The sequence below is a fragment of the Dromaius novaehollandiae genome, chromosome 23 (assembly GCF_036370855.1).
Source record: "Dromaius novaehollandiae isolate bDroNov1 chromosome 23, bDroNov1.hap1, whole genome shotgun sequence".
NCBI lineage: Eukaryota > Metazoa > Chordata > Aves > Casuariiformes > Dromaiidae > Dromaius > Dromaius novaehollandiae.
Genome location: NC_088120.1, coordinates 11,043,950 through 11,062,507, shown reverse-complemented (window position 1 = coordinate 11,062,507; position 18,558 = coordinate 11,043,950). Strand labels below are relative to the sequence as shown.

Below are 18,558 nucleotides of genomic sequence, written 5' to 3'. Positions count from 1 at the left end.
AGCTTTGCTCCAGCATAAGCTCATAGGTTTCAAACAGATTTCAGAGCTGAATTTACTACAAGGGTCCTTACTTAGTAAAAGGCTAAAGAAATTGGCACCTGAATTTAAGTTTAAAGTTTAGTTGGAGGCAGAAATACATGATAAAAAGCTGCATGAGTCATTTAATAAACCAAGCATGGGTTTCACAAGCCCCTGTGGTTTTCATGCTTATTCTTTGAGACTTTCATCTTGGCCTGAAGCAGAACTCCTTTGTGATTTTGCAGGGCCCCAGAGGCTGCTTGAATGCTTATCCACTCAGAAATAAAACAAACATTCTCCCATCTACATTAATTGAATGTGTAGCTCTCATTCCTAGCTTTCGGCTGCCTGTGCTTTAATGTTTTTCTAGCACTCTTGACTTTATCACAGCATTTGCCCCGCTGAGTTGTTGGTGAGCTCCAAGGGGAGCAAAATCTGCTAATCCTGTAGATGTAAGTTGAATGGGAACACATCTGGGTGAGAAGCAAGGATTTGCTCTTCTGCAATGCAGAAGTGCTCAGCACAGGGTCCATTGTCTGGCCTTGCAAAGAAGGGCACAGAAGGTTATTTGGCCAGCTTTTTGACACCGTGGTTTATCCCATATTGCTACATCCAGCCCTTTCTATTCCAGCAGATCCTCTCTGGCTGATTATTCTGCAGCTCACCACCTCAGCAAAATGCAGCCTGTTCTTATCTCACTTGCCTTATCTGCCAGTCCTGTGTAGGTTTTATTTCAATCCTCTCTTCCTGCTTTTCCCCTCAACCCTTTCACTCCTCCTCCTTCCTTCTGTGGAAACAAATCTACAGTAGGTGTCTCTTGAACTTGCCTGAACTCCTTGTCCCAAGCACCTTCCTGACTAATCCTTTCCAGATGTCCAGGAACTTTTATGATTAGCTGTTCTGCTCAAGTTCCTCATTCATTCTCAGTCAGAGCAAAAACTGCATTTCCTAATGTTGTTTTGAATAATAAGGCTGATCATGGTCTTCTGAAAAGCCATTGCCACCTCAAAACACAATGTTTTAGCTCTACTACAGCCTTCAGCACCCAAATTGGAGATGAGCTTGAGCACAATAGACATAAATAGCATATAACTTTTCTCTTTCATAGCTTACTGTGCTCAGTAGCTTTCAGTGAAGTTTTGAAAGCTCTCAGTATTGCAGTTGCACCCAGCCAAGTGACAGGGGCGTTGGGTTGTAATTTCCTGGATACAGAAGCAAGGAGAAATTAGGTCGGTTCATCTTTCGGATGTTAGACAGACAACAGTGAGCCAGTAAGGGAAAGCAAGTTTCCCTGCCTAACCGCTCATCTCCTTTCCAGAATAACTTTGGTTTTGGTGAGGTGACTTTTGCTTCAGACAGGTGGGTAAGATCAGTGGCTTTTGTTCACAAGCTCTGGATGGCCTGTGCCTCCTGTGTTTGTTGCCGCATATGTCAAGCTGGATACGACGTTGTGATTTGTACATAAAGGCTGCATTTGGCATGGATCTTTCAGGGAAAAGGGCTGTCTTTCACCTCAAGGTCCATATGGATGATGAGATCTGTAAGGCTGGAAGTAAAGACTGAGTTGGTTTATAATCCTGGAGACTGTCTCTTCAGCCCAGCCTCTAGCTTGTCTGGAAGTCATGCCCTGCCGTTCCACATGTGCATCCAATGATTTTTCATCTCTTTTCCATTGTAATGTGTGTGTAGCAAGGTTTGCATTGTTTTTTTTTTTTGGATATTGGAAAGCTTTCAGCTGTTCAGTGGGGCTCGCAAAATTCCTGTGTTTTTCCTTCCATTTGCTTTTGCTTCGGGATTCACCTTGGCATGTTATGTATTTATTTGAAAATGCTGGTGGTAAGAAAGAGGGAGTTTCTGTAAATTCACATCCTTATAATGAAACAATTTTGTGTCATCAGCAATCTAGGGTTCTGAAATGGGTAAATGCTTTTAGGATGAATCTGCTTTGGAGTTCTGCGCCTCCTGTCAGCCCCACATCTCTCCATTGCCTTTTCACACAAGCAGGATTTACACAAACATTGAATAGATACCTTTAAATTCACAGCAAAGAAATCTTTGTAAGATGTCGTATTCTTCCTCCCCCATGCAGTGCCACAGCCTTCCTCCTGAGTGTGAGCTGATACAGGATGGCTCCCTGTTCCTTTTTTATGCAGTCCAGACAGTCTCTAGGCCACCTGGGGAAGGGATAATGGAGAAAATCAAGTCGATAAGTCTCCTAACCATTGCGCTATGTGAGGAATGAATCCAAGAGCCTTTGCAGACTATTAATCTTTCCCAATCATAAGAAAGCAAATGATCTCCTCCCGCTCCCATAAATACTGCTCCTTCTCCTGCCCCCCCCCCCAGTGTTTGAACTGTTCGCCAAGAGCTTTATTAAAAACTACAAGATGCAGTTTTGTTCCTAACCAAATCTCAAACAACTGTGTTAGGTGGAGAAGAAACATTTGGTGCAGTCAGCTTTAGAGCATATTTGTATGTAGTCCATGGCCACTTGTCAGCCAGAGACCAGCTTCAACTTTGCGCTAAGCATAATAGGACCTTTCCTCTTTTCTCCGAGATTAGGAGATGAATTCAAGCTGGTCAAACATTATGGCCCCGTTTTAAAGACTGCCCTGGCAATAACCGCTGGGAGTAATTCATGTGACATACCTGGCACGGTGTAAAGGATGCTACCTTTGAGACCTCGGGGTGGTCTGATAACAACCTCATTCTCTCCTGACTCTAGCGTGTGACCTGCTGTGTCACTATGCTTCAAGAATAATCCTGTTCTCTGGAAAGTGACGTCAGCTCCAAGAACAAACGGTTGCACAGCAGCTAGGGCCTAGTGATTTTCCTGTGCAATTCCTCTTTCTTGGCCTTGAAAGCTGAGATTTCTGAAGATGCCCTGGACCCTGCCACCTGTCCTCTTGACATCACACCAGGACAGCTGGCCAGTATAACCTTCGTGGCAGGGTGTGAAACGACAGGTGACAAGCACTGCGTCGTCTCCAGCTTCCGATGTGCACAGCGAAACGGCAGCCGGTGCTGGAACGCGCTGACCGAAAGCAGCTGTGGGTTTGCTTTACGCAGGCTGTGGCGAGGACAGCGCTGGCGGCTCCACAGCAGCGGTGCTAACGAGGCACGGAGGGACTGTGCACAGCAAGGTGGGCTGCCTGCTGCACAAGGCACTTCCCCGCCAGCTGCTGTGCGTCACTTCCATTCCTTGGCACCACATGAAATTTGTCACAGCATTATCCATTTCATTTCTTTCTCTTCCCTCAGTCTGAAATCCATCAACCAGTGCTAAGGAAAAAAGCATTTGAAAAAGAAGCCAAAGCAGAAGTAAGCAAAGCTGTTCTGTTGGCTGAATTCCTCCAGTTTGTTGTGCACTGCTACTTAGTTTTACTGAAAAGAAACTGATTCTGCTTTATGCACCTGAGGCTGTGGAAGAAAGGAAAGCAATGATCAGTTTTATTTCTTATTTTCACTGGCAGAGAACACTGCACCCTATTCTGGAAATGAAAGAGTGATTTCATTTTGGTAGAACAGGAATCCTGATTCTGGAATAAATCCTACAATTTTTATTGCTTTGGATGTCTGAGAAATCAAATACCGTCATTCATTTCTGAAATAACTAAGAAATTTAAACAATGCTGATGGTGAAAGAAGAACAGAAAATCAGGGGCTGACCTATCCAGTATTGTAAGGGATTCACTGATTTACACAGTCTAAAGCTAAAAATGATCATTAGACCAGTTGGTCTGACTTTCCCTCCTGTCTGTTGCAGTAGTAGATCTTCATCGTTCAAAGACCAGGCCTAATTCTGTGCAAGGGGTTGTAGTTGGCTTTTCTATGATGTGTTTCACACTCAAGAGACCTTGAAACTCAAGAGACCTTGAAACAAGAGACACTTTCCTGGGCATTTCTCAATGGAGACAGGACATAAATTAAAGAAATTGCAACACACATATAATTCCCCTCATGTTAAAGTACAAGTCAGTGGTGCCATTAGTGTGGATTTCATATATGGAAAGGGATCAGCTAGGCTTAGCCTGAATTCATTGTTTTTGTTCCTAGCCATACTTCATTTGTGTCTGTTTCTAACAAATGTGTGACACGGTGTGTGGAGGACATACCTGGCTGTGTATCTGACTGTATGGTGGTGCACAGAGCAGTAAGAATCTGAAAAAAGTCTAGAAATACTTGGCCAGTGTCAAGATTGAGAAAGGGGAGAAAATACTGAAAGAGGTGTCCTGAGTTGTCCAGGTCAGTTCTTTAAGCAGGGCTTTCCTCTTTTAAGAAATCTCTGTGTCATTATGCAAAGCAAAGGATAATTCACCTGGTATGGCTCTGACTAGAATAGCTCCCTTTCATGGTATGCTTTTGATACTTCTTTACCAAAACCCTGGGAAAGAGGGTTAGAGAAGGTTGTGCAAGTGGAAAAGAGGCAGATGACGCTGTAGAGTGGGCAATACGTTCTTGTTGTTTGCCCAAGGAGTGCTTTTAAGCTTAATAAATATATCCGTGAGCCAGATGTCAGAAACAGGGGGGAGAGAAGTAAGGAATGGAAAAGTCCAGACATTTGTGCACAAGGGAAAAAGAATCTGAAGTAATTCAGAAGCCCAGAGGAGCTTGTGGCTGATGTGTCTGGAGCAGAGAGGCTGGGGGGGCATCTATGACAGAGACAAAATAGTTCTGTAAACAAGGAACCTGAAAATGATCCAGTGCTGCCATTTGTATTAGTCATGTCCGTTGTAGGCATGCCATTAGGTGGCCTGGGTCCCCTCGCCAGCGCTAAGGTTTGGTCAGACAGTTCTCACTTCCAGCACAGTGCGTAACGTGCTGCAGCTGGGAGATCCTGGATCTCCCTGCCCCAAAGGTGCGGAATAGGAGGCAATGTTGCTTGGAGCAATAAGGAGTCAATGATTTGGAAAAAACTCGGACGCGCTAGGGGAATAATCCAGACCAGCTTTTGCTGGACACGACTCCCCCAACTCTAAAAGGCTTTTTGGTCGAGTTTAATAAGATTAGTCTGTAATGCTTTGGAGACGTCAGCTTGCTGGAAGGTTTGTGTTCAGTAGTTTCTCAAGCGCCAGGGAATGCTGTTGCTCATTTCATCGGCTTGCCTTGATTTCACTGAATCAGACTGTTGCCTTGCTTCTCAGTTAGCTGCATCTGCACAACAGTAACAAACTGAAGATTAGAAAGCATGGAGAGGGGTGCAAGAAAGTTCACCCTCTTGGAAGGAAGCTCCCTGTGTCCCCCCGCCCTGGAGCAGGCTGGAGGATCCGTGCCTTGGGAACACTTGGGCTCTGCACCCAACCTGACTTCTGTCCCAGCCAGCAATCCTGCTGGGATCCAAGCCCCTCCTTATCGCTGCAGCATGGAGCAATGACAGTACATTGTACAGCTTGTTCTGTTGCTGGGGAGCGTGCGTTCTCTGAAGCTCCAGTTTAGGTCTGTGCTGACATTATTGAAGCTACTGGTAATAAAACATGTCACTACAAGGGCCAGGGCCACATCTGATCCTGTAAAGGGAAAGGCAGAAAACTACTCAAACCAAACACATATTGACGAGGGCTGGATTTCCAGGGATGTGAAGCGCTTAGTCCTGCTGCCGAGCCCCGCTGGCAGGGTGGAGAGGCATCTCCCAGACCTGTAGCGTTTGCCCCATAGAAGGGACAAAGGGAGCACAGAGCTGAGCTTCCTGGTGCCACATCATCATGCAAGTGCTGAACACTCCCAGTGCAATGAACTACGGATAATGTTGTTGATGCCTCTGCCATCCCGTCAGGGATTAGTACATGCTGGAGCAATTTGCATGGGGATGAAACTTGGAAGAAAGGGCAATGCTGAGAAAATACGGTATTATTTATTATTGCCAGTTGCAAGGGAACAGCAGCAGCCTCCAAGCTTGTATAACTCTGGAACAAGACTATTATTAGAATGGAAAGTTAGCAAGCAATTAGCTAATTGCAATTCACATTGTCTGTTGGCAATTATAAGGAGAACAGCTATAAACTCCAACAGATGCAACTCAAATGGGTCAGTCTTTTTTTCTCCCCCATCCCCAAAGGGCATTTGCTGCGAACATCTACACTATAGGTTCTGATCATGGATTTGTGAAACGAGCCAGCCCTGTAAGTAAACACGTTAAAGCAGTCCCTGCAAACAACTTTCCCCTGCTGAGGAAATGATAAGCAGCCGTCTTCACGTGTCTGTGTTCCCAGACAACATCAGATCTGCCCAATACTCAGAAGCTATTGTTTGGTAGAATTGTCTTTTCTGGGAGTCTCATTTCCAGGAGATCCCAGAAGCCTGTACAAGGCAGCGGGTTAGCTGCCAGAACTCAAGAAGCAGAGAGCTGTGAGCCATTCGGTCTGCACTCACACTGGGGCGGAAGGTAGCTAATTCAGTACAACAAAGTGACCCAAGTCAGATACAGATCTGTCTACTCAGTCTAACACGTTACTGAATCTGAGGTCTTATTAAAGCTGGCCTAAACACAAACCAGGCATTTTCAAGGCTGGAAAGTGTAACTAACACGTGATTTCATTCATTTACTCTGCTTTGGTGATATTTCTTTATATAGTCCTGGAAAAAGGGGGAGCAAAGCAATTCGGCTAAAATATGTATTTCTTCTCATTTGTTTATGACTTTATACAACTTCATGTAACACCTTCTCTTCTTCCTCCAGCAGTGACATGAATCGGTAGTGCCTCCCTTAATCTACTTTCTAAAATTTTTGAGGCTATTTGAGGGATCTTCAGTCCACAGTGAGACTGAGTCAGAAAAAGTATTTCTGTAAAAAATAGCAAGGAGAGTAAGTAGAACTCAGCTTCCCTGTTCAAGCCACAGGAGATACCAGCAAGGTAGTTCTCACGGGACAGAGATTATCTCATGGCTCATCTCAGGATGAATGATGGCAGTGAAACACGAAGCTTGGATTCTAGGGATAGTTAGATGCATGTTTTACATTTCTTTAAGCCAAAAAAGGATGCAAAAATTCACTAATCTCCAGTGCCACTTTATTATCCCCTCAATGAGTTTTGTGTCTGACGAGCAATATTTTAAAGTGATGCTAGAAATGTCTGCTGAATAGTTGAGAAATTGTCTTATTTACCTATGAAGCATTTTTCTATTAAACTATGTCAAGACATAAGCTGCGTGTGTGCAGAACTGTATGTTTAAGGCTTAGAGGTACATGAGTGATGTATAGGCAAACATGGACATCCTGAGTATTGCTGCTTGCAGTGTGGTAGTTGTTAATTTTACAGAGCATGCATGAGTGTGGCATGCACAGTTAGTTGTATAAGTTGTATGAAAACTGTTTATGCATCTCAGATTCCTTTTTAGAGTATGGACAAGAACAGACAGATTTGGCCTTAAGAACAAATATCCCAGAAGGTATTCTGAGGCAAACGTTTGGATAATGAATTTAAAATCTACAGTCAGACTTTACAGTGCAGCTTTCTGCGGCAATGCAAGGAGCATTGTTCCTTATCTCTTCTGAACATTAGTGATGCCATTGATTCCGGCAAAAGAAGAACATCCCTATTTCAGGTCAAGCTGATACTGATATAGATACAGCTGTGGGGTCTGAAACAGATTAAGCCCAACTATATGAATTTCATAAATAGTAATACAAAACCACTGCACACCTCTGATATTAAACAGAGGATGAGTTGGTATTCATCTTAGAGTGAATGCACTATAATGAAATGGAAACATGAGGTTTGACTTATAAACCCCAGGTTTCCCGTAGGAGGCAGCTTATTGAGTTTATTTATTAAAGACAAATGCTATCATTTGAAACATATCTCATGTAGAGCAGGGGACTGGCTGATTCCGAGGAATAGTAACTAGAGATGGAGCTTTGCATTTACAAGCCATTGATTTAAACAGGTTCCAGCATGTAAAGGAGCTTTGTGATGATAGCTGCCAGGTGCCCAAATATCCACAGAGAGCCCCAGCCTGCCTGCCACCCACAAAGAATGCAAACTCGCAAGGTGCTGAGTGCCATGACCCAGGCCAAAAATGCTTAACTTTAATATATATTTAACTGCAGGCAGAAAGATAATCCAGTTATCTTGAGTCAGACCAGTCATATGCTTAAAATAGGTTCATTTTGGATAGGGGCCATAGCCGTAGCAGAGGCTCCAAGGACTGATCAGGACTGAGGTGCTGAGCTCCACTCTCTGCACTGGGAATCACTGGAAAGAACAGCTGGCTACTGCAGGACGCCTGCCAGTTTTGGAGATGACGTTATCTAAGGGAGAACAGGATGAGAGGACACCAAAGGCTGCACTGATTCCTGTCTTGGCCATTCAGATGGCCAGAACTGATCTGTGCCTGGGTCCCGGGTGCCCAGAGGAGGGACACCAGGGAGAAACACCAGACAGGAACCTGTCTGATAAGCCTAACTGCACTCACGTGCACACCTCTACATAAAACTTCCCTCTTCCTTCCAGCACTGGTACCTCAGCCTGTTTAGGATCCATGAACAACTATATCCTCAGATTTTGCTTCTTTGATCTTTGCTTTTTTATGATTTGTTAAGCATTCCCACTTTGTTCCTGCCCTGTGAGCAAATTAAAAAAAAATGAAGAAATAGTTCAAAGTTTTAACGTGTTGTGAAGCAGTTTGACTTTATTCCCTCCTGTCATCAAATGAAACAAAAATGAGCTGACTATCTACCAGCCAGGGCTTAGGAGGGGCTCTCTGCAGTAGGGATGTGGCAGGACTGGCACTGCCAGCTTCTCTGCGACCAGTCAGTGCTGTCCTTCCTTGTGCTGTGCTGCTGCAAGGTTGCACCTGAAAGCACTGCTTGATGCACTGCCTTTGCCAAAGCCCCCAGAGATTTGGGGGTCTCTGATTTTGAGGACTTAATTCAAAAAGCCTTAAAAAGAGTCCACATTTCTGAGGGCAAATCTTTCACATTTTAGCCTTTTCTCTTTGAGGCACACCAATGTCAGCACCCACTAGTCACTAGCTTCTTCTAAAACTGCATGATTTTTCCTTTCATTTCCTGAGTTAGTGATTTTGAGCTGCAGGGCAAATGTTAAATGTTAACAACTGCTGTAAAAGTCACATCTGTAGGTAATTTTGCTATTCACCTAGAAAGAAATAGTGTTCATTTAATTAATTTAAAAAGTATATGTTGCCTTTCTGAAGTCTTTCTGGATAGACCCTGGCACATCAACAAGACCGTGCTTTTTGTTTTTTATGTTTAAAATCAAAAATCTAGGACGGTAATGTCATTCATGGGAAGTAGCAGGTAAAATTGCATGCTTTCTAGAAGCATAATTTCAGTTGGTTGCGTGTAGCAAAACTTTCTGGCTCAATGTAGTATGACATTTGCAACCATTTAATTTGAATAAATTCCCTTTTTATACTCCATTCAGCTTTTAATATATCAGCCAAACCATTTGTAAGGGACAGAATGTAAATCCTACCTATGTTTTCCCTTCTGTGCTATCATGAGAGATCTATCACGCTAACACTGCTTGTTCCTTTTGCTTTCAGAAGGTCAGCAGTTCAGTTCTTGAAGACCTGGAAGAAAATGCAGATTCCTTAAGGGTGGAAAGCAGCTCTGGAGCAGGAGAGGTTCTGGGATCTCTGTCACTACTCATCACGCCGAGTGCTGCATAGGTAAATATGTGCTAGGGAAATGAGCTCTGCTGAATAAGCATGGCTTGGGGTCGGAATGTATGTATTTACTCTTGCGCAAAATGCCTACCAGCCCTGCCTTTAAGGAGACATCAGAGTGTCCCTCCCGACCTGACTTCCATTTCTCTGCCCAGAGCAGAGATCTGGTTAGACTTTGTTGGGATTCACATGTAGTTTCAGGGAATTTATGTATTACTATCTCCAAGTTCACTCTCAGCTAAGAACTCTGCCTTCGTACTCCACAGACAGACTACAAACAGCTAAAATACAAGGACCCTCATTTTAAAGTCAGCTGTCTAAAATTAGACATCCAATTATGATGAGCGTAGAAAAATTACAATTTTTTCAGAGAGAAAAGCAGGTGCCAAACACCTGTCTGGAAGTACAGTCATGGAGTTGCTTCCATGGCTCTGTTAGCCAGTGCTGGAGAGGACAGGAGAGCAGGTCCTTCATCAGGGAGCAAAGGCAGAGGGGAATGTACCAGTGAAGTCAGGAATGCCACTGGATGTACTCATCATGTCCCCCCACCCCCACTCTTTTTCATTATATGTGAGATGCCAATCTTATTTTTGTAAGCACCCTCTCTAATTACTTGGAATTTCTGTAACTCCAGTAATTCAGGAAAGAATACTTAAATTGCATGCAGATGTGAATTATCTAGTGAACACTTATCGGCATCTGGAGATCTTCTGTAAAGACACAGAAAGAGGCAAGCTTTCCCTGGGTTCAACAGCCATCACTTGGCATCAATTAATGAGAATATTGAATTCTCTCCTGCAGAATTGCCTGCAGTAACTGGATGTTACAGGTGACTTGTTCCTGGGAATGTAGCTGGGGAACAGCCCAGCTCAGCTTGCCTGTGTGCTTCCCTGATGTTTGTCATGCTGTAACTTTCCAGACTTGATTTCAGCTCCAAAGGTGAATTTCTGTGAAAGCCGGAGCTTAAAGTTCTTCCTGCTGGTGCAGAAGAGAAAGTGTCCCTGAGCTGCTTGGCCGCTGCTGCTGGAACAGGGCGATGGCCCTGGGACCGCTCCGGGTGCTGCCTCCTTGCTCTGCCGTCGCTGCCCTCCTGCAGGATACGTTTTGCAGTGCAGTTTCCCACGAAGTGGAGAAGGGGGCATTCAGGGAGCAGGTTCTGTCCCAGGTTTCCCAGAGCAGCCCTGGCTGAGGGCTGCCACCATCGGCTGCGGGAGAACCTGCTGCGGAGCAGGGAGGGTGGAAATTGTCCAGCTGTGCCGAGCGTGCCTGTGCCCTGCACAGCAGGGAATAAGCAACAGCTCGCAAAAAGGCTAATTTTATCTACCAAGGGATTTCCTAGCTGCTTTATCCACATCTGGCAGGGAGAGCAATGGGGCAAGGGAAATGCATTGCCTGTCTGTCTAGATAGCTCAGACAGGCTGGTGACAGCTCAGCAATGTAAATGATGCATATTAAGCCCTAAATAAAGTGTGAGGAACATGTTTGGGATCAGTAAATCCATCCTGACAAAAAGAAGCAAAGGAATGAAATCCCTTTTCCCAAACAGACTGGTAAGCCTGTGGACTAAATGGAGTCTATTCCCACTGAAAAACAGCTTCTAAAGATTTACGAGCGCAGCCTCTCTGTTCTCATCAGCAGCGATGCATGCGAACATTTCCCAGGCAGTTGGGGCACAGAGTCTGGGGAGGGCTCAGCTTGGCAGCGCGGGTCACATTCCCCTACGTGAAATGCTCAAGTTTCATCTGAATCCGCTTCGTCCACACGCATTTGCACATGAGTTCATCACGTTTCCAGTTACATTCCCCCACCGGGCATTAATCATCCACAAGGGATGGCAGCAGGCAAATGTCCCTTCTGACTTTCAACAGACTTGTGGGCCTTTCTTCTCTACATAAGTGGTAGACTTAAGATAAGCCCAGGGTCTCTTAAACATGCCTGCCTCTGAATAAACATAGTGGGCGTGATGTGTTACAGGCTGCATTACTGAGAATCGTCCAGCTGTAGAGAAGAGGACTGTAGACTGTATTTATATTTTTGTAGATGCTGGAGAGTCACCTGTCTTCAAAGGATGCTGGGCAGGCTGGAAGACCTGCGAGCCAGCTCGGTCAGGAAGTGCACTCAGGTTATGTCGTTTGGAGGCAATAATCAGTCGAATGCCATCCGAACAGTCACACTGCAGCAATCGGTGTGCAGAGGATGCACGTGCTGCTGCCCGAGGCCGGGAATGCATAGCTACAGGTCTGCAGCCATGGAATAGAGACAGTCGTGTTCTTAATATAAAACATGATGGAATCCAGCTTGTTTGAGTTTTTTTACTGTTGCTTTCCCAGCAGGTTTCTGTGACCACTCCCTCTGCTAAACCACCTGTTCTATCAGATTCATATTTTGCAGAGAAACCTCTTCAAAAAAACCAAGCACCAGGCCAAAGCCTGTGGGCAGCTGCTATGTGGCAGCTTTGGGGAGACCCAGCAGCGTTCCTCCAATGTGTGAGTTTACACATGACTTTGTTTAAATGGTGGTGCAGTATTATAAAATACAAATGTGCATTTTCTTCTTTTCAGGGTAGAGAAGTTCTGAAGAGGTGTAGAGTCTCAGGGAATTTGTCTAAGCCTCTGCCTACTGCTTTGTGCTTAATTCAGCCTGTGTACAAGAATCCTGTAAACTTCGTTGTTGGGATTAGGATGGCGTCAGTCCCTGGGCCTGGTAAGTGCCCTGTTTCTGTGGCATGTGCAGTCCCATGACAGTATGGAGGATGCTTCTGAGACAGCTAGCAAGCCTGGGTCTGGGGTACATGAAAGCTGAAGTCCCATTTTGCAGTTTTACTTCTCTTTTAGAGACCTCCTAGGAACAGATTAAGCTTTTTGTGCCCTTCGTTTCCATAGGACGGACCCTGCGCACACAGCAAGTTTGCAGTTTCACATTGGCTCACTGCAGTTTGCCTAGGCCATTCTAGTGGCTTCCTATGCCTCTCCCTTTCCCATGAAAAGCCCATAAATTAGACCCTTTGCCATATTAACAGCTCCACACAGTAACAAAGTCCACGGCAAATAGCCTTGTTTTACCAAAAAATGCCCTGAATCAGCCCATCCTTCCCTTGGCTAAAACCAGCAGATGCTCCTGGCTAGGACCAATGGGAAAGCTCTCCATTCTCAGAGGCAGTCCAGATGAGAAATCTAATGCTGCTAAGGCTGGAATACCTGCAGACGAGGTGCGTCTCCAGCAGAGCCCCACATAGTCCCCTGGGATGAGGCTTGCCCTGAATTCCTGGCCTTGCTCCTGGGGCTGCAAGGCACATGGTCCTGTGCAAGGAGGGGCTGGAGGCTGCAATATGCAGGAGGCTGGATGAGCACAAGGGAATGGCCCTTTCTGGACTTGATTAAGGCTGTGAGTTTTTAACCAGTTGTATATTCTTTGCTGCCCTTCCATTTGAGCAAGGGCCAAAAAGGTGGGATCCAGATTGCAGGCATTTCCTTAGTGAGTGCCACTTTCTGCTGGATGGCTGCCACTCTAGATCTCTGCAGGGAAGTCACCTCACCACGTCCCTGTTTCTGTGCAGCCATTTGTGGTGCTGCAGGTCAGCCAGTTACCATCCCACGACACCAGGCCATGCTGCCAGTGAGGGATGCAGGCTCAGTGCAGGAGGTTGCCAAGACACCTCACCAGATGCATATTGTCTCTTTGTTCCTTTGAAAACCACAAAAAAGTTTCTCCCTTCACAGTTCAGTGATGACCAGACAAAGATGACGTGAAATCTGTGGGAAGACTTATTTTATTACAATATAGGAATTCACAAAACCAGATGTTTATACTTAGCTGTTGCTCCTCCATAGGAACACCACTGCCCATGCTCAGAGGAACTATTTGCAAGATTATTTCAAATGGTTTAAATGTGTCTGCTGCTGCTTGGGTCTCTAAAAGCTGCCCTGAGTCAGGGCAGATGCAGCAGCAAGTCTCCTTCATTCCTATGTGCCACAGGCCCCTGTGGAGTAAGGGCAGCTAGAGATGCTGAGGACGTGTGGTGGAAAGGGCCACCACTGTCTCCCTCCGGACCCAAGTCCTGTCTGGGTAGAAGGAGGTGGACAAGGCACAGCTGTGTTAGCAGCACATAGTTCCCAGCCTGGAAATCACGTTGCCTCACGGGAGGTATTTTATAAACTGTATTTGTAGGGGAGGTGTCCTCCTCCTGCAGCTGCCAGGGGACTTGCAAGAGCAGCCCTTGGTGATGCCCAGCTGTTGCCCGGGGTGGCTCTGGGGTGTCTCCACACTGAGGCTCAGGGTCTCCTAGGGGTGCCAGCTTTCCGTAGTCCCAAATGAGTCAAATGCTGCGCCTGGCTGTCTGGCTCCATCCACTGTCCCTCACCCTGGCTCCTCCAGCTGGGCTCAAAGGGGGCCGAATCCCTGCCGGAGAGGCGTCCCTCATGGGAGCCACACAGCCAGCAGCTGTTTTGCAGCAACACAGGATGGCCTTTTCAAAACCAGCCAGCATCTGTTAGTCGACCAGAATAAGCGTTTTAGGGTCCTTAGGTTGGAACAGAGAAGCAAGGCTTACACGCACGTCCAGGCTGGCAGCTTTGCTTGTTTCCCCAGCATGCAAAATTTCATCTTTTCCACCTTCACGCTGCCAGCGGAGTCCTTATCCCTCTGCCCTGTCACCTCCAGGTTTTATTTCAAGCTGAGCCACACTGCTTCCATATGTTCTGCTGCCATTGGTCGCTGGTTATTAAAAGTCAGAGCGGGTTGTTGGTCTTCATTGCCTCCATTCAGAAGTTGGCAGTACTTAAAGAACTCATTCATCTTAGACACACTTAGTGCCAATTATCCTTCTCATCCCAAAGGATCAGTTAACTCCTTCTGTCCCATGAGCTTGCAATACTGCGGTGAGCAGATAAGCTAAGTCATGCCTGTTTCTAATTGCAACAATGCAGAAAAGCAAGCACGTCCCCCCCCCCCAGTCACCAGACACATGAAAGTGGCTACTAAAAGAGAGGACCTGGTGCAGCCCCCGACCCCAGGAGGCACGCTAGCCTGTCACAGCTGAAGGTCTGACTCAGGGCTTAGCTCCAATACTGTGTTACCATCTCATGGATGGTGATGCTGGGAGAAGGATGCAGCTTCTTATGAATGATATCTAATAGCAAAAATGCAGAAGTGACAGGAAATGGAAACAGCTGGTGGGAATCCCTTAGTAATAATCCAAACTATCTACGTGTGGTAGAGAGTGAAAATAGCGTTTCCCCAGCAAACCTCATAAAATTAACTTGTAAAAATATAATTTTGATCATCAGTTATTGCCTTCCCACCCCATATTCCTGGCTGTTGGAGGAAGAATTAGCAAGTGTTTGCAGAGAACTTCAGAACACGTTCACTGACTTGCAAAAGCCTTAGCCCATGAGTATGAATAGTAATGAACTACCTGAGAAAGTGCAACACTCACACTGAATTTGCCTATTCTCTGTGCGCAGCACAGGCTGCTCAGTTAGACATGGACATTGTTTAACAAAAAACACCCAGCAAATCAAAGGCTCTGAATTACCCCTGAACAAGAAAAAAATTCAAAGCACAGACTTAAATAGTCAGGAAAAAGTGAGCAGAAGGTTTGTGCGCCCTCAAAATAGAACGACTGCAAATCCTTCTGCTGCAGAAAGTTTCCCCAGGTCTGCAATTCATAGCAAATGGTAAAAAAATTTTTTTATGCAAGATCAACTCTGGAGTGAAATACAGAAATGTACAAAGAAATCTCAATTTGCCATCTGGCTCTAACATTCCCAAAGCTCATAGCCATTTATCTCTGTCCAAAAGTGTGCTTTAAAGATGCAATAGGAATCTTCCTCTGCAGAGAGTGTTCGTGAGTGTGTGCTTGGCCTTCAGACATGCTAAACTAAACACCAAAGCCTATGGGAAGCACATAAATGCTAAAGAACAAACAAGCTTGCTTCATACCTGAAATGAAGCTTGATTTTGAATGCACAAATGTGTTTATTTTCTTGGAAAGAAACAGACGTTTCAGCTGTTACAGATTTTCTCAAGGGAATAATTTTTCTCGCAAACCTTGTTCCTCCTGTAATCCTTTGTAACAACTCACCGAGTGATGCTGCCCAAGCTTTAAAAATACATTTTCAAAGCCCATTAGCAAATTCACAGGTTTTTTTTATACACTAAGAATTAAAGTGGAAACATAAGACCTAGCAAATTATTCTCACTTTATATACAGTCTCCCTAGTAAACAAGTGTTGCAAAAGTCTGTGTGCTGTCGGCAGAGCACTGAGGGATGAAGAACAGAATGTGGTCACATGTGGTTTTATTCAGTGAGTTATTTATATAATCTGAAGTACAGTAAGAGGCTCCCAGCTCTGCAGCCAGTGCAGACGGTGCTCCTTCGCTTTTTGACTATGTCTACATAGACACGTTTGAGCTCCAAATGCCTCGCTTCCGCACACCACACTTCAGTGGAGATGTTTATTTCCAGAACTTGAGCTCTGATGCTCCAGGACGCCTGGGCCTGTTTCAAGACCAGAGTCCCGGTGCTCCGCTCCGAGCCCGGTCAACGTAAAGTGTAACCTGAACGATGGGGCTGGGCAGGAGCCACTTCTGATGACAGTGTCTGAATGAAATAGTGTCCCAGGAGCCAAAATGACTCCATTGGCCCTAGTTTCCATCTCCTTGCCCAAACGTCTGACTTCACTTCTAGAAATTTCCAAAAACACTGCAACTGATTTGGTCTCCTCATTCCTTCTGTGTCCCGTGGCAACGATCGTCTCCTCCTCTGCCTGCTCAGAACAGCCCCTAGAAAAGCAAACGCTTTCCGTTTCCCACACGCCGTTGCCGCTGCGGGCTCCCGGGTGCACAGCGAGGAGGTGGCTGCAGACCGCAGCACGGGCACCGATGCGGCATTCGCAAGGCGGGAGATGTGCTTGCCTCCGCTCCAGACGCCGTCCAAGGGGCAGGGCGGTGCTGCACGTGCTGAGGCCAGGCCTGCTTCAGCGTAGCCAAAGAAACACATATTTTCTAAGTGAGGATTAGGAGGGTGCCTGTGCCAGGGCCAATCCTGCCTTCCAGAAGTCCGGCGTCAAGGGGCCAGTGCCGCGAGGAGGAAGGAGCAGGTGCCAGGGAAGGCTGGCGGACCGGCTGCGGGGGGTCTGGCGGAGCAGGCACGAAGGCACCGGCGGACGGAGCACGCGGTGGTAAGCCAAAGTCGTCCTTCCCAGTGCACACACCTGCGGCTTGGCAGTGCCGTGCCTCTGCACGGGGTGGGAGCTCCTGCCTTGCAAAGGTGGGATCCGCCGCGCAGCGTCGCAGGCTGTTGGTACAACAGGACCTCAGCTGGTGGGTGTCGAGAGGACTGAAGGAGGCCAGATGCGGTCTGAACAAACCCGCAGTCTTCGTAAGATATCCGATCTGCTCACTCTAAAGAAATGTTTTTAATCTCGCTGGCATTAAAGATTATAATCAGTCATTCTACAGGCAGGTGAATGGAGTTCTTTATTATGGCTATTCAGTTATATCTTGAATAGCAATAAGGATTATCTTCCAGATTTCTACATCTCAGTTGTAGCCCCTTACACCTGCTTTTAATTTTCCTCTCCCTTTCAGGCAATGCCAGCAATCTCCTGAAGTTTTTAAACTGAACCTGTGAAATTTAATGGTTGGCCAATGTATCTGACATACTCTTCTAAAATAGTGTTTGAAGTGTGCATCTTATAAGGATTTATGATTTTTTTCTCCAGCAAAGTATCCACTGTATTTTATCACTAGTATTTTCACGTGTTCTGTCAGAAATGAAGGTCAGACCAAAGATGCCTCTGTGAATTTCCAAGGAGGAGCAGTAGGCGGCTTGCTTGGATTTCTCCAGCCTAATTTTTCCGGTTTAAAAGGCAAAGGCTTCATTATGGCACTGATTATTAAAGGCCTAGGGCCAGCCAAGTTCTGTTCCTTGACCTAAGTGCTGAAGTCAGTGTGGCTGTAGACACATAAATTAGAGCAGAATTTGAATTGTCTACTGTGTAGATGTTATCAGATGGGGAAAATTGCACAAAAATAGCATGAGTAACTACCAGGGCATTGTGAAAATACCCCTCAAATACCAACTCTAATGGCCAAATCTTATTTTTCATGTGACAAAGATGGTCATTGCAAGGGAGAGAAGTTGTTACCTCCTTTTTAGGGGAAAAGATGCTTTCCTACATTGGGGTAACAGTCAAAGCTGCCAATACCTTGATGTTTTCTAAGAAGTCAAATTCCTCGCAGCATCGTGAGGACATACAGGGGCTCTGCGCCGTGTTCTTCTGCGATCTGCTCAGATGTGCTTTTGCGGCTCTTGGTTGCTTTTCTTTTATGAGCCAGTAGTTTAAAGCTTGAAATAAACAATGATAATTGCCTAATTTGAGGGGAGGACGTTGTTTCTCTTTCCGTGCCAAAGGAATGAAAACTTGTCAGAACATAAAAATACCATAGGCTTCCCCTACACGCAAATGGCTTCTGTCGCAGCTCCCTGAGGGGAGGCACGCGTTAAAGATGCATACGATTCCAACTTCCCAATGTGAGATTTTGGTTCATTTGTCGTGTCACTTTTGTCACACCTGGGTGCACGAGAGCCTGGTGCGGCACAGGAATGGGACTGGCTCTTCTCCCAGCAACATATGCAACGTTTTTACAGGCAAGGCTGAGTGGTAGATGGGATGCTGAGTTTCATGAATCCATAATTGCAAGTGTAGGGCTGTGGTAATGAGAGAATTCAATGAATCCACAGATTTCATATCTTCACTGACCCGCTATGGCCCATAAATGGTCTAAACGCTCATTCCTCTTGTCTGTGGCCAATAGGGAACAGTTAGTTCCTGTGTTTTTGAACAAGGCGGCATTATTTGGCAGCAGATTTGAGGCTTTATGGAGTCACTATTTCTGTTTCTCAAAGTC

At 45.7% G+C, this 18,558-nt stretch overlaps 1 long non-coding RNA gene across 2 annotated transcripts; it reads left to right on the top strand.

The window, feature by feature from the left end:
* The first annotated feature begins 205 nt into the window (after positions 1-205).
* Positions 206-18,023, top strand: LOC135330704 (uncharacterized). Of its 2 annotated transcripts, XR_010392711.1 has the most exons (3): positions 206-9,648; positions 12,207-12,348; positions 16,112-18,023. It is a non-coding gene; the product is annotated as an uncharacterized LOC135330704 (long non-coding RNA). The 2 variants fall into 2 exon arrangements; XR_010392710.1 differs by having other exon boundaries at positions 206-12,348.
* Positions 18,024-18,558: the final 535 nt, after the last annotated feature.